This window comes from Netta rufina (genome assembly GCF_964035555.1).
Source record: "Netta rufina genome assembly, chromosome: 10".
Classification (NCBI taxonomy): Eukaryota; Metazoa; Chordata; class Aves; order Anseriformes; family Anatidae; genus Netta; species Netta rufina.
Genome location: NC_140133.1, coordinates 18307382 through 18332612, shown reverse-complemented (window position 1 = coordinate 18332612; position 25231 = coordinate 18307382).

Below are 25231 nucleotides of genomic sequence, written 5' to 3'. Positions count from 1 at the left end.
ATATGTAATCCAGAGACATCACAGGGCTGGAGACCATGTGGACCTCTGAGAAAATGAATACACTGGGATGGCTTAGGTTTTAGAAGACAAGTCAGGCCGGATATGGGAGATCAGCATTCAAACACGTAAAAAGCCACAAAGGAGGGAGGAATCTATTTTCCATACCATGCCCATGGCAGATAGGAGCAGCAGTAATGGGATTAAATTGCAGGAAGAAAGATTAAGGTTAAACATTAGGGAAAATTACTGAACAATGAGGCTAGCAAAGCACTAGAATAGATTGTCTGGAGAGGATGGAGAGACTCAGCCACTGGAGGCCTTAAAGAACAGACTAGACAAGTGTCCGTCACATATGACAGGTACAGTGGTCTTGCCTTGGGGATCCCTGCCCATCCTGTAGCCTGTGGGAACAGGCAATGAAATATGAATCTCACCTGTGAACGCTCACAACCTGCAAAGATATTTTAAAGCACATTTTAAAGTTACTAAAAAAGATAGACAAAATTGTAGCCACCTTGGAAAAAAAAATTACATGCACTTTTAGTTGCAGTCTTTATCCCACTGTCTGCTCTACTAACCATTTCACAGCCTTGATTTTATCTTTCACTGTTTTAGGTTTTTATATCATCAGTTGTGCTCCGATGTGCTCAAAGTTATGAGACATAAAAAGTCAGTTATGAAAGATTACAGTTTCTAGCAGGAACATTTTAATTATTACTTTTCCTGAAAGGAAAAAAGAAATCAGGAAAATAAATTATTTCAATGACCATATCTAATGAGGATTATATATTTTTTGTCATGTTTCCCTCAATCTTCAATAAATGCCAGTTACATACTTCATTCATTGAAATCAGAAAACAGAAAAAAAGCTGAAATGGTCAAATTATTTGTTGAAAAATTATTTCTTAGCCCAGCTATACAGCAAAGTGTACATACTGATCCTTTAAACCCTTTTATGCATACCTAAGTTCATAATAACCTCAATCAACTGGTTCTAGTGTATCATCCCTATATAATCATATACACTTCCTATAACATGCAAATTTGATAAAATAGAATGGCCAACGCTAGCACAGACAAGGCAGAACAAACTGCACTGCACATGTTGATAGAAAAAATAAATGAAATCCTTTTTTCAGCTTCTTATTCTCCCAGGATGCAGAGCTGTTACAGAACTCGGTATTACTAGTCATATTTTTGAAGAAGGCTAAACCAAGCCTGAGCAGCTCACCCTGTCCCACGCAAGGAATCTGAGTCTGGAGAAGAAGCTGTCAGAGATTTTTGGATGTATTTAATTCAATGAGAATTTTCCATCCACTCCCATGAAGCCAAGTTTTCTCCCCAGATCTGCTGTTGCTCCAACAAGTGAGGCGTGCTGTCATGTGGCTTCCCTTACTCAGTCTTACAGACCTAACACAGATGAGTCTATTTATGGATGATTAGAAATAAGTCTACAGAACAGAGTCCCGGAGAAAAGTACCAGAGAGATTTGTCAGCACAGTCAGGTGCAGGCCATAATTTGGGGGGGGTTGCCTGCAATTCAAAAGTAAGCACTGTGCAGGACACCATTTGAGAAAAGAGCAAAATGGTTTCAGACCAATGACCTAAGAAAACTAAGCAGACTAGTGGAGCTAATTTGGAGCTTGGACATTCATGTGGAAAGGACTGTGTCAGGTTTACTGCAATATTCATTAAATGAATAGCGACTAGCATGGCTTCTGTCTCTGCAGAAAGGACTGAACATATATTGGTTCCTTTACACAAAACCACGCGCTTTTATTGTTCAGTTACACCAGCTGAACTAATAAGATATAACAGGTCCAAAATTCGCACTGACAATTTTATAAACAAATCTTTAAACCTTGGCCACAAAACATCCACAGATGAAACCCTCCTGCCCGACATTAATTCATTCACATCAACCCATTGAAGAAAATACTGTAATGAACATCTGTTTCATAAATCTCCAACTCAACTCAAAAACCAGCCACTGCCCTCAGAGCACTAAGCCCACAACTGCCGAGATGAAGATACCAACTCACTACCTCATGGCAGTATTTCTACCCTAAAGGCACGCTCTGTAGACAGGCACATTTTTCTTGTTTTAAGAGTCCAAGACAACAGGAAGGTGCACGAGTGATAACAAGCCTAAAAATAGGAGGCTGAATTCTGGAAGAAGGGATTCCAGAGGGTTGAGCATTCCCCTCCTCTGTCCCTGCAAAACTAGGGAAAGGTGACCAGCTGACCTGGTATGCATTTCCTTTTTAATCACAGTAAAATATTCAAATAAGGGCATATCAAAAAAGGCATCACACACACACACCAAAAAGTAGGACAGTAATTATTGAGCAAACCTATATAATTCATAATTGAAGTTACAGGTTTGGGAAAGACTTTAAATTCTTAATGCCCCAAATTCTTTGTGAGCCATTTCCTATGAAAGGTTCAACGCAACACAGCCCTGCATGCCAGCACACACTCCTGCCTGTGCTAACAGATCGAATGGATAGCAAAAGGGATTTCAAATTGGCCTTTCAAAAGAAAACATGATTCAGATTACTCATCTAAGAACACTAGTTATGCGAGTTTCTATGTCAAAAGAGTTTCTGGAGAAAGAGTGATCTGTGAAAACATTTTAATTTGTTCTCCAATTAAAGTTACTGTAGGAGGAGGCATGTTTTCTAAGAGTTTGGCGTTGGTAGGAAACCTGGTCAACCAGCAGAAGATTGGCTATAGAAAAAGTTTGGTTAGGCCATCTTCTTGGCCTCTTCCTGAGATGGTGCGTACATGCAGATAATCCAAGTGAAACAGATTCCATGACAGACTCCTTTATCAGTTAGTCAACGTTCAAAGCCTGAGATCTTTGCTAGCACCCGATGGAGAGGAACATCACTGTTATGGTGGTGATAATAGAAAGGAGAAGATTTTTTGTGTGCAGAATGGGAGCACTGCTGCCTTCAAGAGCGGGTCTTCTATTGTGGGACAGAAAGGAAGGCAGAAAATATGTGCCTTGTATCTGATCATGAGCTTTAGAAAAACATTGAGAGTGACAAAAAAAGTGAAAAATGAAATGAAAAATAAAAATGAAATGGAAGGAATCAGTGAAGACCACAAAGAAAAAGATATTAGAACATGTGGTCATCCAAAGCTACAGAAATATAAGTTTCCAGAGTGGTAAAAAGTGATAATGGAAGTGTTACTACATCAGGAAAAACATCTTATTAGTAACAGATTTTTTTTTTTAAACACATTCATTTTAAAAAACAGTTTTAAACAATGCTGCAAGCATCTCAAAAGTTAAAAAGAATGATTTCTCTTATTCTCCATATCCATATATTACCATATCATTTAGCACAGAATAAAGACCCATCAGTTTAATTATACAGCTAAAGACAGGTGGTTGTTGTTGTTTTCTTTGATGATGATGCACTGTAACAATAAACAGGCCTGTTATTTTTAAATTAGCATATGGGTTCTTTCTTTGATGATACAACACCTGTGGTTAGAGTGTATATTGAACCGGAGAAAATACCTCCTGGAAACATCTCCACAGACTTAAGATTTCAAATTTAGAACAACAAAAGCTCCACTTGAATCCCCTGTTGTTGGAAGGAACAGTAATTAATTATTAAAAAAAGAAACCAAAACATTACCATCAATCCTGCTGACAACGGGTGCTGGTAGTTACAGTGGACAGGAACAATTATACACATATCACAGGGCTACAGACAACTTCTGAATTACAATTATACTAAGAAACTCACTACAAATATCACAGATGAATACCACTGAAAAAACATTATCAGGACTGGCTTGAAACATATGTTGCATTAGGGCTGGGAGGAAAATAAAGCATACACCAACTTCAGAAGAGATGTCTGCTCAGGCAATTCTTGTTAAAAAAAATCTGCAATTCTGGAACTTGAGCAAAGTTTCATATACAAAAATGCTGTGCTGCATTAACTATTTTTTACATTGACAATAAAGTGTCCAGTAAGATTTTTTTTTTCAAGTGCTCATTAAATGAAACACAGACTTGTGTGTTTTTTGTTTTTTTTTTTTTCCCCCTGATGAGATAGTCATGGCCATGTTGATGAATTTGATGAATCAAAAGAGAAGAGCCAAAAGGGCCTCACAAGATGTACTGCAAACTGAATAAGCATTACTACTGCAGATGAGCTTCCTTGGCCTGCCCATCATCTTCATCATTCCCACTATCTCACTGGCAATACCGTTTGCAGAAGATACTCTTCATTGAAGTCCATTGCAAAATAAAGTAGAGCAGCAAGGAGAAAAGCAATCAAAGCAGAGAAATTATAAATCAACTGGAGAAAATAAAATAATAAAATAATAATAATAAAAAAAAAAAAAAAAAAAAAACAGAAAAAGAATATTTTGAGGTTGACTCTGAAATGAGACACTGCTTGATATTTTAATATCAAGTAGGAAAAAAGTCCTGGGTATTTTCTGAAAGGGTTTAAATTGTTTTAATAAGAGGTAGAGGAAGAGATAACCCAAACTGAGCATACCTGTAAGAACAACTGGAAGTGACCTGTCTCTTCTTTGTGTTAGCAAAACCTTGGGTGAACAGAAAAATGACTAAAGTACCATCTGCACATAGAAACTGGGAAAGATAGAGGAATAAAATTGGAAGGTGATAATTAAAGAGATGTGAAGAAATCCTATAAATATAGATTCAAAGATGGAAAATTCAGCAAATTTCAATAGTTGGCATTTTTTATTCTCAGTCCAGGTTTCCTTCCATCAGTGGATCTCAAAGCAGTTTACAAATATTAGCTGATGAAATTTGTTCTTCTGCCAAGTTCCCATTGACAAAAATCACATCTGTTAATGCAACCAAGTACTGGAATAGAGTTTAGTCATGAAGATTTGAAAAGCTTTTGAATGTTTGGTTTCAAAATATTGTACCCAAACTTCCCTAAAGTAGCTGACCTGGGAAAGGAAGGCTTGCAGGCTGTTCTTAAAAAGTACCAATTCCATCTGTAGGGAATTTGTATCAGCCTTCCAGTGTCCCAATAAAGTATCAAAATACTGAACACTGAGAATAACTGACATATGATAGCATAAGTTCAGTGGTCCTTTAGTTCAGCCCTTACTAATTAAATACAAAATAGCTCATCTTGCAATTATGATGGATGCTTTAGGTTAGCTAGTCAGATCCTCATCTGATATTACATTTTATCCTCACACTGATTTGAAGAGAGTGTTAATACTTTATTCCAGTTGAAGATCAGGACAAATATCACTTCGGAACAGCTCCAACTACAGAGTTTGGGTTGCAGCACACAGAATTTAAGACTCATTCCTTCACCAAACTATTTTAGATAGCCTGCATTAAAGCAAAATAAATAAATAAATACAACGTAGCCTGGAGTGTCATAGTAGCATTCTGTAATTATACTATCTTGACACCATTTGCCACCTTCACTACAACCTCTTTTTGCCATGTTCCATTCTTCCAGAAAATAAAATCTATAATATGTAATAATTTAGAATTAATATCTTGATTCCCTAGATCCTTTAATGAATTCAAATGCACCTAGGGAATCTAACCAAAGACATCTGTTCATGAATAGTGAGAATTATTACCAAGTCCTGGTGGAGACGGCAAGATGCCATCTCTTCCTGAAGTACCTCCCAGCTGAGAAATCAACTGTCTCCTGGCTGAATATTCTTGTGTCAAGATTTTACCGTGTTATGTCTCTTGGGGTTACTTACTAACAAGAGCTCCCTCCCAAACTTTTACAACCCCCAGAAAGAAGGAAGATGAGCATAGCATTTTTTTGTTGTCCAACTACACAAGCATAGTACCTTTATCATATAAAATAATGATGGCCTCAATTAATACTAATTACTACTCCAAAGTTTCACAAATCCCTTTTTAATCATCTTTGGGTTTAACTGATTTACCCTAAACCCCTCTGTCTGCCAAAAAATTAACATTTCATTAGACAAATCATAACCTACTCCCTATTCTCTGAAATCCAACCCATCTGGAAATATTCTACCTCATCAAATGTCAGACTTGCACAGTATAATGGAAAATTATTTTTATTTAAAAACCACACATACATACACATACTGAGCGTGATATATATCTATACTTATAGATGCAGATCTAGAAATACCACCACACCCACACACCTCCCACCATTCACTATACTCCAGAAGATGTCCAGTCCTTCACCATTTTACTTCTCCCTCGCTCTTTGGAAATCTTCTCTTCCCCTTCCAAACATCCATCACAGATTAATTTACCTCTACTGTCAGAAATGTAAACCATCAGCAGCTTGTTATATTGAAGAGGTTAAATGAAACTTTTGACATGACTTGTGTTTAAAATCCATCTTTAGCTGATGGCATGTCATCAGCTAGAAAATGTGTAATCAGGAGAGCAGACCTGAAAGTCTGAAAAGTCAGAGAATGCAAAGTTCTGCTGGAGGTTTTTCTTTCTTTTTTTATTTTTTTTTTTTAATTTAACAAGTTCTAAAATAAATTTTCTATTTTTGGTTTCAAGTGTGGCTATGGTCTGAACAGTAACTGTGTAAAATGGCACCTTCCTACTCAAAAGATCTGCTCCCTGTGTGCATTCTGAGGAAAAAAAAATAAAAAAATCCTGCTTCAGAAAAACTCTGGACCAGATCTCCAGCTGGTTAATCAAGGTATGGGATTTCAACGTCACTTCAAGACCTGTGTTGTGTTTTTCCCGCTATGTGTTTTGTTAGGCCCAGGTAAATGATACATATATAGACATATGTTTTAATCTTTCTCTAAATAGTGATTTATTTTTTTCTTTTCTTTATTTACAGGCTCCTGTTGTGAAGCTGTCAACAACACATCTAGTACAAGACACGATAGGACAAGTACAACACAGGTCCACACTGCATTCATATACACCCAGTCAGCATAGCACTACTGGTGTAAGGAGTAACTCCTGGTGCCTTCCAGTGCCCACCACACTCAGACTCATGCAGCTACAGGGATTCTACCTAAATTTGGATAATAAGACCAAACATGCTTCATACTGCTAATATCATACATGAAGAGAGACGGGTTCATCTGGGGCACTGCAGGTCCACAGAGGCCAATATATCTGCTTTAGCCTTAGTGCACAAAGCCACTTTTTTTTTAGCTCAGCCCAAAATGATGCTTATTTGGATACGAAGGACCCTGTCTTAGCCTCCACATCCAGCAATAAAATAAATGTAGAGACTCATGTTTACAAGATACCATGTCCACATGCCTCCCTGCAAGCTTGCTAAGGAATGAGCAAGAGACAATGAGCATAGAAGCCCAAAAGACCTGTCCCCATTGATTCCCAAACTACAGCCATCATTTGACTCTCGCACAGGTTTCACCACCTCTTGCTCCTTGCTCCTGACTGATCACCTCCAAGTCATCTCTTCACCTGTGAAGCACAGTTGAAGGATGTTCAACCAGTGTTTGATATTGTACTCATGTTCTGATACGTTTTTCTTGTTTTTCATGCTTTCTGACTCACTTTTATCCATAGTGCTTTCATAAATTATCCCAACACATTTCATTAAAATATCTCATCATCAGGCATATTATTCTCCACTTCCTACCCTTTTTACCTTGTGAGGATTGATTAAATCAGCATGATGGTAGCTGAGCAGTGTTTAGGACTCAGTGTGACCACATCTGATTTGTTCATAAAGGATTTTCCTTTCTCCAGATGCCAGAGGGGCGCAACTTGATGTTCAGTTATTAGTGCCTTTTCTATTTAGCAAATCAACTACTGAAATTGTTCCAGATTAGTTTGTTTAATCAAAAGCATCAGATAAAATTAACACAATATTGACAGAAAGAGAACTTTAAACTGTGTAACTGTGCCAGTATTAGGTGCTCCAAGGTAATTCTTACAGTTCTGTTGCAACTTGTGGAAAACTTACAATAATAATACCTTAATAATAATAATACCTTAAATTTATACGGCAGTTGTTCTCCAGAACTATCTGAAGGCATTTTAAGAGCTATATATAGTCATTACTTCACCTACCACCAAACTGCGGCTACCTAAGGCATGGAACAAAACGCTCACTTTCAGCATTCTGCATCTTTTAAAATGCGGTGGGAAGAGAAAAGAATATCCAGAGTTTTGTTTGAGCAGCTAAGTACACATAGGGCTGATCTCCGGGAGGATATTCACAGGAGAACACAGCCACATCCTGGTCAGTCTCTGTATTTTGCTACATGTCCCAGGTGCCTGGGATTGTTGTTTTCTATGTACGGAAAATACCAGTCGAGTCTCTTAGTGGAGATGTCTCAACCTGCAGCAAAACCACGATAACGCCCAGAGGGCTGAATTGCACCAGTTAGCCCTTACAATGAGTATATCTTTTCCATCATGTCAGTCCACAAATTTATGGCTTCCTGATTTTTGCAATTCCAAATTTTCTGTGTGTTCAGTTGCTTTCAGGATAATTTGCACCAGAATTTGAGCCTTTCACCATGTGCTTGTCACTAACTGCCTCTCTGATAGAAGTGGGAAGATTTCATCTTGTTTCTAAGTCCCCACTTGCAAAAATACCTCTTTTTCTGCATGCAAACAGCAGAATTTGTTGAGTGAGAAGCCTTATTTCTACATGTGCTCTCTCTCCCGCCCGCCAGAGTCCCTACATGGCTACTCAGTTTCTTGGCTACAGCAGCCACCAGCAAGTTAACAACATGTCCCCCTACATACTTGGCGAGGATCCACGACGTATCTGCTGGCCCATTCTCTTGCTCGAGAAATGCTAAATAGCATCACTGGCATTTACATGTCTCTCATCGCTTGCAATGCCATCGGCCCAAACACTCCTCCTTTCCTTCCCATCAGATACCGAAGCAGCTGTAGCACCCGAGGAGGATCGCTGTGCCCCCAATTCACATGGTAATGCAAGCACCAGGTTTGAATGACCACCCTTGCTGGAAGCCCTTTTCTGGGGACAGAAATCTGTGAAGTAGAAGAGCAGCTTTGGATGGAAAGAGACTACTGGAGACCCATGGCAAAATGTTGGGCATGCTAACTAGCTAACAGCACTCCTAACAGGTAATCTTCCACAAGGAACTGCCTCAGTCTCCAGAAATAAACACATAACACTAACTAAATTCTGTTTCTTGGCACAGTGGAAGCATTAACCCTCTGGAGAAATGTGATGTGCTCTGGGACAAGGCAAGAAGCTTGGGATCAGGTGACACAGCTGTTTCTAGAGCTCTTGTACCTGTTGGAACAAAGCCCCTGTGGGATTTTTATGAATGGTTTGGCAAAACGGAGCCCTAAACATAGACGTGGTGCCTTTTGGAGACGCTGTTCCCACCAGTTAGGGAGATAGCTGCGTTTGTAACACACCACTGTCATGCTCTGTATTCTGCAGAGGATACGGGGTGGCACCAGACAGCGGTGGCATTCAGTCCCATGGAGATGCTGAAAACACGTCGGGGCACCTGACATCGGTGCTTTGCAAGCAGCGAGCTGTGAGTGTCATGGGAGGACCAGCTCTTCCTCCTAACAGAGCCAGACCTATATGATTAACTCTTAGAGGAAGGCTGCATTGTGCTGGAAGGTAATTTTACACTGGCATTGATTTGAGGTGCAATTTGAAATTCATGACAATCTATGTAAATGTGCTTGTGACACTGAAGAGACACACAGCGCAGATTATGCGTGACATCTTAAGAGCACACAGATTTTTTCATAAATACTCATACAGCATCTGCCTTTTAGACATCCTGGACGTACTCTGCTCTCAGGTTACATCCATCACGTTTAAAGTAACTCCCATGATTATATCAATACAAAAGAATTTAGTTTGGCCTCTAATTCTATCTGCGGATTTAATAATCTTCTTTGTGTAAATGTAACAGAGGATAAGAAATTTAAGGGTCACAGGTACCAATCATCCATCTTTTAAATTGGGAAACAGAAGAGGAAATGGAAACAGGGAGGAGATGAAAGGGAAGGCTGGAGAAAAACAGGAGGAAGCAGCATCCTTCTCTTCACCACTGCTTTCCCTGTTCTTCCTTACACATTGACAAGATTGCTTGACCACAAACAAGACAGCAGTGGCATTCTGCTGTTTCTTCCTGAATTTACATTTATTCCTCAACACCATAAAGCCTTCCAAATGTCAAGAAAACATCCACAAAGAGTTAGGGAAAGACACTGACATCCCAAAGCAGACAGCGTGCTGACACTGAGGATAACCTTAAAGGGGTTAAATCCGAAGCGAGTTACAGAAAGAGGCTCTTTCACAGTGAGATAAATATGACTAATGTACTTTTACTAGAGACGGTTAAAAATAAAACCTTAAAAAGAAGAAAAACATGTATTCATTTTACACGACAGACACTATTATTTCTACGTATTTCAGATTCATTTGCAAGTTAAGAAAATTGTGATTGAAAAAAATGTTAGCAATCACATTTCCAGGCAGAAATCCTCCTGTGTTGAGTCATAAACTGCCCCCTCGCCTCAGCTATATTACGCTCCAGACTTAAATCTATTCTTGAGCTTCTTTCTTCACCTCATTTAGCAGTGGGTATATCTTTTGGATTAATTAGAGCAATCCTCTCATTCAATAATAGTCAATTGTTTTCTGTTCGACCATTATGCATAATTGTTTTCTTTGATCCATACAAATGCCGGCTATTTTTCATGCCTAATTAAGCCGCCGGCTCCCACCCGTGCGGGGCCGGATCCGGCGGCGGTGCCCAGCGCCTCTGCACCGTTCCGCGATTCCGGCAGAGGGCAGCCAAGCAAGAATAATCCCTGCCGCCCGCCGGGGAGCAGGGATGCCGGCTGCAGATATTTGCCAGATCAAACAATTGTCCTCAAAAGCATTTATTTATTTATATATATATATATATTTTTTTTTTCTCACCCCTCTTCTTTTTCCCTCCCTCCTCTCTGACGAGCGGCTCCTTGGCAGGCCAGCTCAGTGCTTGCTTAACCAGCTCTCTCCACCTGAATAGGAGGCACTGCATTTCCGAGATAACTGGTGAGATGTTCAAGAGACACGGCTGCAGGAGGAGGAAGAAAAAAAAAAAAAAAAAAAAAAAAAAAAAAAGGAGAAAAAAAACACAGGAAAAGCCACAAACCGAGTGGCAACTAGTGTTTGCACAAGCTTCCAGTCTCACCGCACAATCTAGTTCGAGTAAGTGACAGAAATAAAATCAGGCTTTTTATCTCCAAATTATAACAGCAAACAAAGGGGAATGCATTTTTGCAGCAGAGGAACCACTAGTTAAACCCTCGCAGGACTAAGAGCTAAGGCCCAGTCCTGAAAGCACTCATCCGTGAGGACTGACGCTTACAGAACCAGCCTTAGGGTTACACACGTGTACGTTCCTATATATATTTATACACTCAAACCTATAAAAATCTATGCACACATATAAAGCGTCTTTATCCTACTCATTAAATAGAATTTTCTTGTTCTTTAAAATGTACGTCTTTATTTATACTTAAATATTTATATTATAAATATTTTTTTTTAATCAGATTTCAGCCATCAGACACGGATGTCATATGCTCAACAGAAAAACAGCATGAGAGCATCATCTTAAGGAAAAGTGTTCAGGGGGAAACCAAAACTTAGAGCTCAAACTGCAAGGCTCTCTAAACTGCTGTGAATGTCAGGCAGAGTTAGGACAGACAGCAAAGCTGCCAGATTTCACCCAGTTTTGCAGGGGGGTTCTGCTAACTTCAAGATTATTCTACAGGCCCATGATACCAGCACTAGATCCACCCCTCTACACTGCCTGAGAGAGGATGGTTGTTTTCTTTTTTCCTTTTTACAGAAACCTCTAAGTAGCAGACAAAGCTACTGTCTAAAGAATGTTTTTACAGCAGTGGAAATAATCAGTGCAAGGCTAGTTTTTAAAACCTGCTCCTAAAGTGCTTGGAACATTAAACAATTATTTATGAACACTTGAAACATTAGCTGTTCCACTTGAAACCATTGGCAGGGCTTTAATAACAGCCCAAGCAATGCTCTGGAAGCAACACCAAGGACTCTCACTAGTCACGAACCCTTTATTTCATTTTTAAAGCTGCTGTTGCTGTGCACCAAAATTAAAAGGTTTATCACTATGATTAAAACAAAACCTCATCACCAGCATGAGCATCTATTCCCTTCAGTGCTCCACTGAGACATTCCCCTCGCATTTTGACTATTCGGCACGGCTTTGCTTTTACTCTGCTTCGTTCTGAAATGAGTTGTTCCTGCAGAAATCTTGATGGGGCACGGCCTGCCCATTCTCCCAGGACTTGGGTGGATTTTCACATCAAGGAGGCCAATTGACACCAGGTTAAATAGATTTCCTAATCAGGATTGCAAACCCTTTGATAATGCAAGTACCCTAAACTTGTTTTATTTATTAAAAAGATTTTTTTTTCTTATAAGAGAGGGAAAGGGGAATTCAATGACAGATTACTCAGTGACAAAAAAGACCAAGTTAACTCAAGTTTGTAGGTGTGCCTTTTGTTTCTCCTACAATCTACCTTTCCCAGGGATAACCAGGAGTGTGTTCATTTTCATTAACATGAAGACCTTCCAACCCAAGGCAGAACTGCATTTCACAGGGTGCAGCAGGAGAGCGTATAGTCCTGTCCCTGGGGCAGTACATTTGAAGGGAAAGGAAAAGAGGTTTGCCCACTTACAATGCAGAAAACGTGGTACAGATCACCTGAGAACCAGGTATGAAGATGGATGCCCACCTCTGGGAAGGGAAACCATATCCTTTACCAACCCTGCTTTGGTACTTCCAAGCAAAATGCAATCCAAAATCCAGTCATTTTGGTATCCAGCAGCCTAAAACCGCCCTACACAAAGAGCTTGGGAGGAGACATTTCACAATCCTCTTGTAAATTTAACAAGTTTATACTTAAACATTTGTTTTTTGTGTGTTTGTTTTTTTAATCAAGGATATTGGAAAGCTCTGCACCTACTCCTGGCTTGGTAGGACAGACACCTAAGCTGTGCAGCATTAGCCAGCTACCAAGCAGGGCACATTTGCTATTCTTCCTCTTGCAGTTATGACATTGCTCATGATTAGGTTTCCTTTATTTCTTTTATTTTTCCTCCACTTGGGGATGGAGGAAGGCAGAGAGCAGAAAGATGTTTCCCACCTTGACAATAGGCACTGGTGGCCTGCGGTTAGGGAGCCAAGCAGTGGTCACTTGGCCACGTGCACAAAAAACGAGGCTAACAGAAAAGGTCACGTTCAGCTGCGTCTAAGGAAAAGCAGGCAACATGGTGTTAAGAAATAACTGAGGCAGAAAAAGCATAAAGAATCTGAAAGACATGAATGCCTGAGGAAATGCAGATTTTGGGGAATCTGTGAGTAAACAGGCATATGACTGACTGAGCCAAAATATATACAGGATTTCACAATATTGAAATCATGTATCTTTGTGTTCTTAAAAATAAATTAAAACTATACCAAGACTTACACATGGGGAGCTGACGCATACTGGGTGCTACTAAACCTGCAGCCAACGGCCTCATCCTGCAGCCCCCACAGAGGCAGACCCAGGAGCCCACGCACAGTCCCCGGGAAGCTGAACCACAGCCTCCAGTGGGAGCAGAGGGAAGCCAGCTGTGAGTTTTAAACTTGCACATGAAGAGCCCTCGCAGTGTTTGAGAATCACACAACAGAACGCGCTTTATCTGTTGTGGACCCCGTGCCCTCCTTTTAAGATGGCTGTTAACTTGCAAGAGCCACAGTGGCAAAGGAGTGTAAAAACGATTTGATCACATTCAGTGATATTGCTAAGAGCAACAAGGAAAGAGACGTTTGAAAAAGTGGCTTGCAGTCATTTATATACCTCCTTCCACACGTTAACCATTTTTACTTGCAATAACCATGCATCAGTGCTCCTGCTGCATTACCTTATAACTCCTTTTCTTCTTTATGGTCCTTTGTGGACACATTTTCACCTGCTTAAGTCTCTGCATATCTACTATGAAAAGAATGTCACACACACACACACACTCTTTCCTCAGTTATAAATATATTAGGGACATACAAATGTCATCACAACCTTTGAATGCAGCCTCACTGGCTCCTGCTACGGAGAGACATAGAAGAGCCAGAACCTGGGAAGGTTTCTAGGTCTGCTGCTCTTCTTTCATCCAGGTAATTTGTTACTCAGAGTGTGTTGATCTTATTAAAAGAACAGTTTTTTCCTTTATAACTGCTCACTGCTATGCCAGTTTTCCCTGGAGAGGCGTAAAGCCCACTTTGCTCCTACTGAGAAGGTGAGAGAGAGTAATTTTCTTGTTGCAACTCTGGAGTTGAAACCCTGGACTTACAAGGCTGCCAACAGCTGCACAAAGCAACACTGAAACTTAACCAGAATAAATAAGATTGGCAATTTAGATCTGGGGCAACATTCTTGTAGCCCTGAATCAACAACCAAAAGACAAGCAGCTGTCTGTGTTTCCTCTCCCTTCCCAGTATGGGTTCATTCACACCTTCCCTCTGAACAATTCTGTTATCTCTTGGAGGTGTTGGTCTCAACTCATCTTGCTCTTTCCTGACATATTTATACAGATCACAGAAGTCACTGCAACACCTTTTAGGCTATGAGTCAGCTGCAATTACTCTTGCTGACTTGGAAGAGATTTTGAACCCTACATGATATTCTCCGAAAGATCTCAGCCACCCTCTAAACACCTGCAATCATCACTTTCTCAAGAGACCTCTGCATCCAGAGAGGTATGCTCTTTGGAAGTCTGGCCACAACTGCCCCAGCTGGAGATGTTGGCCTCAATGCTTGTGAAAATCCCTGCTCTAGGCATGGAAAAATAAAACTGATAAATCTGAAATAGGTTCAGACTGAAAAAGCAGCTTACATCTCTCTCAGGTGCCTCTAAGCTCCCTGGTGCACAGATCTTACACAAGGCATTTTGGAGTTTAAAGATGCTCCTTCAGGATGGCAAGCAGCATGCAGTGACATGCTCCTTTTTCATGGGGTCTCTCTGGGGTGGTGTCAGTCATATCTTCTAACACCGGATAGAAACATTGCTCTGAATTTCATCAGGGTTTTGGGGAAACACGCTGCAACAAGAGACTGGATTCTTATCTTTCCCTGTATCCTTTCTGCAGTTCTTGAAAACAGATGAAGCAAGCTTCACCTGTGAGAAGCATTAAGGACAGCCGAGATCCATGCCTATGTGTCTGAAAATGTTGGATAAAGCACCTACACAGCAGCCAGAACTTCCTTCTGTCTACATGCATTACATGTCCTTAAGGACTGCCCACTGCAGGAGGTTTTCCTGACAGGTTGGACTGAAAATGTACGAGTGGCTGTGCAGCAAACAGCTTTATCAATGATTTCATTTCCAGTCTATAAATACCAAAAGGCTTTGTGATTCAGAATGTTAACACAGAAACAGTCTTAGGTCCAGAGAACTTATAACCTAGAACAGAAGGTATACAGAAAACAAAGGAAATGTTACAGATGCTTAGGGTGAAGGAGTACAGAATAAATTAAAATTAACCTAACCTATTTTAGGACACAGATTTCTAGCTGTGGTTCAACTCTTTCCCAGCTATCGAGTTGTAACTCACTAGTTCATTATGAAGAAGGCAAGACCATCATCTTACTATGTAAGCCTGAGAAATCAAAATACCAGCAGCATATGAAGTAGTTGGATTTCCAGTTATGAAACACACATTTGACTCTTTAGAATGCTGGAGGCTGAATAAAGGTTAAAAACTCAGAAATAATATTGTTCCTGCAACTTTTGCAAAATCTTTGAGAGATGAATTTAGCAATATGTGGCTTTTAATGGTGTTACATTAAACAGCAGGATTTCCATATGGCGTGAATCTGCTGAATTGTATCGAAGATGAGGATTTTGTTCCAAATTTCTATGGCATTCTGTGATTGTGTCATTAGATACCCGCAAGCCTTTGCTACAATGAAGAGTACAGAATGTGCCAAGTAAAACAATCTTGAGCGTGCCTTCCAAGGGAAAATACTGAGACTAAGGTTTAAAATTTCCTAGCCCCATTTTCTTTGAAAGGCAGCGAGTTCTTTTTGTTAGAAAAGGGTTAAATGGAAATGTGTCATTTTCATAATAATAATGTGTTTTATATTGAAATTTGTTCTTCGCGTCTTTTCTTTTCAGTGTAAGTGTTGGTGTGTATGAGTGATATGAGGATAAGTTTGTGAGGGCAATTACCCATTATTGTTGAGTAGCTGAGTAGTCCCCTGAGCAAACTCATGCATAATTTGTTTGTTCATAAGATACTGTAGAGCTGAGGCTGCAGTATCTTCTGTGCCCCAGCTTATGGGAAAATGGAAGCTTTTTCCCACTACTCTGCATTTCTTACCCTATTGTTTGAACTCTGATCATCCTTCTTGCCCCTCTATTATGGGCACCTTCGCTGAATAGGAATCGCATATCAAGTGGGTGAAGGTCAGAAATACATCATATAAAAGGGGAAACAGCAAATTCCTTTTACAAGATTCATTATGATAATCATGTCCAAATACATTATTAGCAGCATTAAAGAATCCTTTTCTAATTTATTTTTGTGCCTCTTCCTATCTGCATATCCTTGTTATCTAAGAGAAACAGTGTGGTCTGCAAAGTTGAGGTTACAAACGTGCAGTGGTCTTGGGAAAGACAGGGCTGGCTTGAGATACAACTTCAATGTTAAATAATTTTCCACTTTTTAAAAAAACTCTAATCTTTTCTTACATGTTTTTCTCCCCTTACAGCTCTCTCTTCTCTTATCTGTAAGAGGCCTTGCCCTTTTCCTCAGGTAGCAGCATCCCTATTACCTCTTTCCCTTACACACGCACGAGAACAGTGATTTCTTGCTTTACTGATCAGCTCTTCTGCAGCTTCACCCTGGAGATGCCCCACAATTTAAATGTTGCTGTCTGCAGCCCTTCTCCTCCAAAGAGCTGCATGTTTAACATTGTGCTAGACGGGCAATGTATTTTGTTCTTAAAATTACTGTAATGGGAATGTGAGCTGTTCAACGTGATCCACTAGCACTAAGAACTGTATGCCTGGATTTTTAAGGGTTTCTCCCCCACATCTCTTATTTTTAAGCCAGAACACTTCTATGCTATATCATCCTGCCTCTCTCCTTGTGGTAAACAAGATAACTATCAGGAGATACGGCTACCTGCATCAAGAAGTCAGTTTGCTACATTAATTAATATTAGTGTTACCCAGAAAACGCTTATTTTTTCAATGAGGGTTCACAAATTTTTCATCTGTAGGAAGTCAGAAGTTGGAGGTACCACCAGAAATGGTAACAATGACACATCAGCGTGCCCATTTGATATGTTTAGCATGCCATATTTTGGAAAAAATTGTTTTAGGATTCAGGCATTTAAAGTATTTCTACCAATATTGCTGAGAGATTACATACAAGAAATACAGCTATAATTCTTTGAGTACAGAACAAGACCATTTCTGTAACTGATTTTAGGTAAGATTTTCACAAGAGACTAGTTTTACAATACCTAAAGAGATGTTACCAGGAGTTTTATCCTTCCACAGGAGCAGTAGTAGGCCAACACAGAACATCAGATAATCCCAGCGTTACATTGTTGTATTTAGACAAAGCATTATCACCTGGAATAAATTATATGAATTCTATTTGTGTTCTACCTTTATCTAGTATATTTTTATCATGACAAACATCTTTTTCAAAGAAATGGTACAAACAGGAGGATAAAACATGGATATCCAAGTTTCAAAAATAGGCATAAAAGAGAGAAAACTTTTTTTTTTTTTTTATGGAAGATCACTCTTTTTAAAATGTTTTCAGGGTATTCACTCCTGCTGCTGAAGCAGGCAAGAAAGTATGACCACAGGATAGCTCTAACACAATTCGCAACAAGTTTAGGTGCTTCAGTTTGAAGAAATGCTGTATCTATACACGCATCTGTTCCTACATCATTGTTCTTGGGGTATGCCAGCATAAAGCATTTGTCAAAGCAGCCCTTAAACTCCCTCACACCTGAACAGTATGAGCTGAACCATTGATTCAACAATATACTTCGACAAGCAAGCAAGCGAGTTCCTGAACTCATTAATCAGCCTTTACCTGCAGCTTCTGGAAATATGCTAAATATCTTCATTCTCCATAGAAATCAATCCTCTAACAAATTCCAGCACAGCACTCTCAGAGCATCTCTTGCCTGATGAAGTTTCAGAATAAATAAATTAGTGTTCCAGGCTGATTTAAATGACAAAACCAGTTATTAATTTTGGTACAATCTTTGGATGAGCCCTCCAAGACTTTATGACACCTTCCTTCACACGTGGAACTCTGCCACCAGTGCTTTTATCTCCTCTTTCACTCTGGCTGACGTTATTAGTATCAGAAATGCTGTTTGGATGGAAAGAGGAAATGGAGATGTAGCTAATTTCTTAAGAAGTGGGACCATTAATCCTGTCAGAGGAATATTTGGATCCTAAGGAAGAAGATATTCTCAGGCTGGTAGCTGTCTGTTATAGATGAGCATGAACAGTGTCTCCAAGACAATGGCACCAATGTAATGCACTCAGGTGCAAGGTGAAGGCACCATCTTAGAGAAAAGGAGAAACTCATTCTGGGAATACATGGCACACCTGGGTTGGTTTAAGAACAATTCTCCAGCCTATGCTGGAGAAGAGACTTTCGACTTTCAAACACCATGAATAGGAAGGCAACTTGTTATGAAGGGAATATCAGTTTTTAGAATGTGATATATTTGAATTGAAGGAAGAGGTGGCAGTGGCTGTATGATTTCTTAGTCCTTGTGCTAAGAGATGCTAGGTGTGTGATTAAAGCAGTACACAAAGTCAACACGGCAAGTGTACCAGAGCACTCCAGGCTCGGGATAGCTTTGATGTCTGAGGCTCAAGAGGAACTGGGCTGCTCATGAAGGACGGGCTCTCTTCTCTTTGAGAAGAGATCCATTGAGATCACAAGAAAGTAGAGAGGTAGTGGGACAAACAGGCCAAACTGGTAGAAAACAGACTCAAATGGATAATGAGATACTGAGAAGATGGACAATTTTGCCCAGCATCCTATCTGGTGACCCTAAACATTGCTCTGGGAAGGAATGATGATTCCCTCTTCAAGAGGGAAGAAGCCTTCACATTTCCTGTGTCTATGCCTCTCTAGGACTTTGTATTACACGTAACAGTCAAAATTTAGTGGCAGTAAGAACAAAACCTGAGATGTGAGACACCCTCCTCTGTCTTTCCCCGTTCACTGTGTTCTTGTCTTCTCTTCTCACTCTCTCAAAGCATTAATTTAAGCAAATAAATGTCAAACAGCTTGTAAACATATATGGTGTTAGTAATAGTAGCCCTAGAGTCTGTATAGATTTTTCCTAACTACTTTAAAACATATGATCAGTCTCTATTTTACAGATGGGAAAAATAGAAGTATTTACCCTGATCACTCACCATGCCAATGGCAGAAGAGGGAGGAAACAATCCCATATTTCCAAAGTCCTTAGCTGGCAATTGGTACTTGCAATACCATGTCATAGCTCTAAACCATTATTAGTTATTATAATTTTTACCGTATTTTAGCGTGTTAGTGTATTTTTATTACAGCAAATCCCAAAGAGTGCAGGGAAGAATGCTCCAATCTGCCAGAAAGACTTGGTAATGAGAAAAATAAAAATATTTACATCGTGTAATAAACAGCCATCTCTAAAGACCAGAAATTTCTGTGCTGCAGCTATGTGGGATAAACAGCAACATCCTGATGTCTAAGACACCATACCTCAAAACTTAAAAGTAGTTCCTGATGTCCCATATAGTTCTGTTCCTCAGGAAAGAGCTCATAAGAGCAGAGAGAACACCAGGGAATCACTTGGAAAATATGACTTGCAGTTAAGCCCTTGATCAATCAGTGTAGTATAGGAGCAGTATCACTCTTCGGAAGTTAATTAGACACTAAGAGTAATACTCTAGAAAGCTTTGAGAGCAGATTGTGTAAAGACAGCTCCCCATATAAATCATTACTATACCTCAACTCTGAATTTCCATTAATTATTAAAGCTTTCTAGGCAAGCTAAGCAGATACTCTAAGATGCATATTTCAGAAATTTCCACATGTTAAAAATTAAGTACTGCCAAACAAGCCAGGCCAGGCAATGAGAGGCAGCCTTTGGAGGCCCTCACCACAATGTTCTCCTGTCACTCATTTCCAGCGGCTGTGTCAGGCTACACCATGCAGGCCCAGGACCCAACAGGCTGCCTCTGGGCACGTCACTGCCCTGTCCAACCAAGGTGTTTTGGTTTCTTTTCCACAGATTTGGGAGACAACCTGGAGACACGGGTGCAGCTGAGTGCGTTCACACTGCTGGGTTCTTCAGTGTACTTGGTGTCAGAGTTCTTGATGATGACACAAATTAAAAGAACTGGGGATATGAAATAAATGAGTGGACACATTGAGGCTACGGAGAGCAGTTTGTGTGAGGAATTAAGGCCCAAATGGATGACAGGAATGAGGCTCTTCCGCTCACTCCTCAAGTTTGCCTATGTTTTTTCTTGGTTTGGTGATCAGACACAGAAAGAAATAGAGCTAGACCAAAGACATAGTTTGAAAGACCCCTCCTGGCATTCTCTGGAGTCAAGGGAAGTCACATTTCACTGACCCTTGGCTTTGTTTTGGAGTTTAATTAGAAACAGAAGTCAACTAAAATGGTCTCATTTGGGATGACTGCATTAAGCCCCCTCTAAGTCCAACCTCACAATAAAGTACTGGGGGCAGAGGTCTTGTTGCTGTTTTTAATTAGATTAATTATTTTCAGTATTTTAAGCTAATACTACGAAAATCACAGCAAGAGAGAGATTTACATCAAATGCTAAAGGTAGATACTTCTATTATTTCTGCAGTAAAACAAAAGGGAAAAAAATCAAAGGATCTTATTTAGACAATAGCTCACTCATTCTATTTTGTGCGTCTTTTTTTTTTTTATATATATTAAATACAGGAGTTGTTAACTTTATTTGTAAATAATAAATAGGCTTGTCCTTCTGTTGGAGCAGACTAGAGAAGAAAGATCAGCAATGAAAATGTTCAGAAGAATAGGAGAGAATTGCAGGCTTTAGATTTGCATGCAAAGCTTTCAACGTGTGAAATGTACCCAAATAAAGTGTCTCAATTTTTGATTATTCAAATCAGGATATTGCAATATTTTTGGACATTCAAGACTTTGAGCTGTTTATTTATTCATTTTCTTTCTTTACTGTTTTTGTCCCCTGAGAAACCTAACATCTGAAATACAGCAACAGTGCAGAATATTTATTGGAGAAAACAAGCACTTAACAGGATTGCAAAATTCCAGGTTCTCAAGAAGAAAAAACAATAGGCTTTTAGACAAAAGCTGTTGATAGTGTACTACTTTCTGATGGTACTGATATTTTGCTTTTAAGAAGAAACCTAAGCATAGTCAAGTAAGAGCATTAGACTTTGTTTTTCCAAACTACACTACAAGGAGACCTTTGCAAAAGTACATGAGAAGGATGGATGATGCTTTGCAGCTAAACCAAGGTAAAGACTGAGAAATGGCCACTCTCCAGAAGGGTTGGGGGTAATAAGGTGGTCTGAAAGCCAGGTGGCTTAAAAATCTGATGTTTCCAAATGTGAAACAGGAAAAAGAGGATAGTCAATGATTCCTAATCAAGGGAGGAGAAGAACTGGGATGGCAAAGTAGAGAAGTCTGAGTAGAGAATTCAGGTGGGACTGGTGCAGAAAAGGAGAAGAGTCCATAGTGGCAGAGAGCTGTCTTCTCAGAGAGACACTGCCCAAGGTGAAAACCAGATCAAAAGAAACAAGTGTGTGAGGTCATGAGTATAGCTAGTGAGGTGCTTGGGGTGCTTGCAAGGGAGAGACAGAAGAGGAGGAAGTGTGGTCCTAAAAGGGCAGAGAGTCTCCATGCTGTGGCCTCACAGAAAAGCCGTTTTTCTAAGTGTAGATTTAACTGTTATTTGACAAATTTTTCAGAACGGCCACATCCTTCCCGCTCCTTGCATTTTCAGAAAAACACGCACATTGCTTGCAAAACACTACAAAACCCCGTCCCCAGGCTTTTCAAAACAGAAGCTGTCTTGCACATATCCTTGTCTAAACCCAAGGTATGGTCTGAACTAAAAATTTAGTAGCTTCAATTATACAATCACCTAGCATGTTAATGAATGAGGGACTAGAAATAAGGTTGCCTGAGCAACCTCATTTCTGGCATTGCTTAACATCAGAGTACTTGACTAAGCAGTGGGAATAATTCTCTTTTAACACCAAGTGGGTTTCCTGGACAGATCTAGAGAGCACACTGCCTTCATATGCTTTTAGAAGTAAGAATAGTTCTTTTTTTCAGAAGTATTTACAAGCATACCTATCTCATTTCTACTACGTGAGAAAATTTGGAAAGAATAACCCCAGTGCAGGGTCTGAGGTTGCCATGGTGCAAAGCAGCACATCCAAAGCATTGCCTGAGCTTGCACCAGGACGAGTCATCCCACAAAATAGCCCCAAAGCACATTTCCACTCTGCTCTGGCTCTTCCCTGGTTTGTCTCACCAACAGAACCTCATAGAGCACTGGAGCAGGCTTGGTGGATTGGAGATGAGCTGACACTCAGGACAGGTTTTAGTCACTTTTGTCTCACTTGCATACTGTTAGGATTGATGGCAGTTTATTTTCTAATGTTCAGGTCTAAGGTTGATTGCAGATATAATTTTCCTCTATTCTCAGCTGCATGCTTTCTATATATAGCACTACTTTTTTTTTTTTTTTTTTTTTTTTCCTTCCAGCAACTTTGACTTTTTTTCCCCCTAAGTTCAGGATGGAAAGAAATGCAGTCTTCAAAACAAAACAGGAAGTGAGCCTGTTTCAAATAAAAATATGAATTTGATCCTCTTTCACCTGTGACACTTTCTCCACCCTCTTCCAGCCTCCAGCTTGTTATATATTTGAAAGAATTTGGTACTTAAAAATACAGTGAATATGTACAAATAACTTTAATCCCTATGATTGTTTTTGAACTATCAAGCTACATCGAATCAGACAATTCTTCTCTTTCATCTACACTCCAGAGAACTGCGCTTTTTTCCCTGAAATTCTCTAGCATTTGAAAAGAAATGGTCCTAGTTTAGAGTGATAGCGCTCCAAACACTTCTTGTGTTTTCCATTAATTTTCAGTTGTATTGGTATTCTGTTCCAATTAGTCTCTGTTAATGCTTCAAAGCTCTATCTTATCTGTAGATAACATCAAAGATGAGAGCTTCCAGTTTTAAATTTGGTTTGTAGTTATTTTAAAGATACAAAGGCATCATTTGTGAATAGCTGATCAAATAGAATAAATACTTTCTTGTTTGGGATCCAAAAGGGCCAGAAAACCACTTTTTATTTTGAAGTTCAATTTCATTTAGACATCAGGCCTGATTTTCAGGGTGCTGAACTCCCAGAGCTCATGTTGACTTCAGTTATCATTGTATGTGTGCAGACAGGAAGCAGATTTCCTCTTCCACAAGACTTTGAGACTTCACAGTTTTTCTCATTTCACTAGTTCAAATCACAGATATTTCAAAGCATCTTACAGAGGCATTAGCAAGAAAGATCCCAACTCCCATAATGACCAAGCTATCGCTTCCTTTAGGACAAGAAGTTCTTAATCTCTCCTGTTGGAGCTGTTTCACTCCAGCTAGAAATGAACACAATCATTCAGAAGGAGTTTGAACTGAGGTTTCTTGTACCCCAGGGAGATCCTGAGAGTTCACAAAGTTTTTGTTTTTGTTCTACTGCTGCCTTCTCCCTAGCCTGAGAAGTATTTAAACAAAAGTAAACTTAGCAAGAGAACAGAAGAAACTCATTTCACCAGTGGTTAGCTTAGAAATAGCAGGGCTGAGTGCAAGGCACCTAGAATTTCCCTTGACATCTTCCTGAAATAAGCCAGCTGTTTAATCTAATCTTTCTGATAAGAGTTATGCAGACCCAAAAAAAGTCTTCCCCAGCTGTACTCAGCACCTCCGAGAAGATGACCACATTTCAACCACTGTTGGGAAGTGGCTTACTTAAAAGCATGAGAGAAAACTGTCTGAAATGTTTTCCCTTCTGTTTGAGAAGCGCAGTGCTTTCACTGACATCTCATCTGGGATAGTGCTGTTTAGGGAGGTGCTGTCAAGCTTTGCCAGTCAGCAAAGGAATCTGTAAGTGCTCAGATTCCTCTTCATTACAAATACTTGCCACTAGCTTTTTATGTGTGATGGAACACGTACCAAAACACTGTTGTGCCTACCTGGCTTGTAAACAACCTTGAAGATGGTGTGCACTCACCGCCAGCAATCCCAGTTTGCACCCTGCAATTACTGAGAGCATAAGGGATTTTTCTCCATGTCCCTGCATGCCTGCTTATACACTCAGAGGTGTCATCTTGGCATTCAAGGAGCAGTCCCTCTTGTTTTTCTAACCATGAAGAGCCAGAGATTGAAGGGACTCATGGATTCTGGTAAGAAAGCAAACCATGGGGGAATATATATACCATCCATGAAAGTGTGGTTTGGAAAATGTAATGCTTCATATTTCTGACCTACTCCAAGTGCTTATGTAGCAGCAATTTCCACAGGAGCTCTGCAAACATCCACCAACACAACCACAACACATTGGGGCTAGAAGCACTTTAGAGGACAGGGTGAGAATTCAAAATGATCTTCACAAACTGGGGAAATAATATGGAGAAGATTGGAATGGAGTTCGGGAAGCACAACTGCACAATGTTATGCTTAGGTGCAGATAATCGGTTGCATAAACAAAAGAGAAAACAACTGGTTATGTTGCTATGCTGAAGAAACTAATCTGGGGAAGAGGATGTATTATAAACGACACATGAGTAAACAGTTTCATGCTGTCATGGAAATGACATATACAGGGATGGACAAAGAGGAACAAAGACTGTAAAACATGCAAGTAACCTCACTGCTTAATCCCATGTTGGCAAAGTCTTAGGAGGAATACGTGACCACTTTTGGATACCACATTACAAGGAAGGAGAAGATCCAACAAAGACGACAGGATCCATCATAGACTAATGAAAGTGATACACACACAAGTGTTGGAAAAACAACAACATCTCAGAATATGAGCATGCTCCTTTATCTGATGAAGGGCCTTTTTCAAAGGGGTAGGAAGCTCAGCTTTGCACAAGCAGAACAGAAAAGACAAGAGGTGAA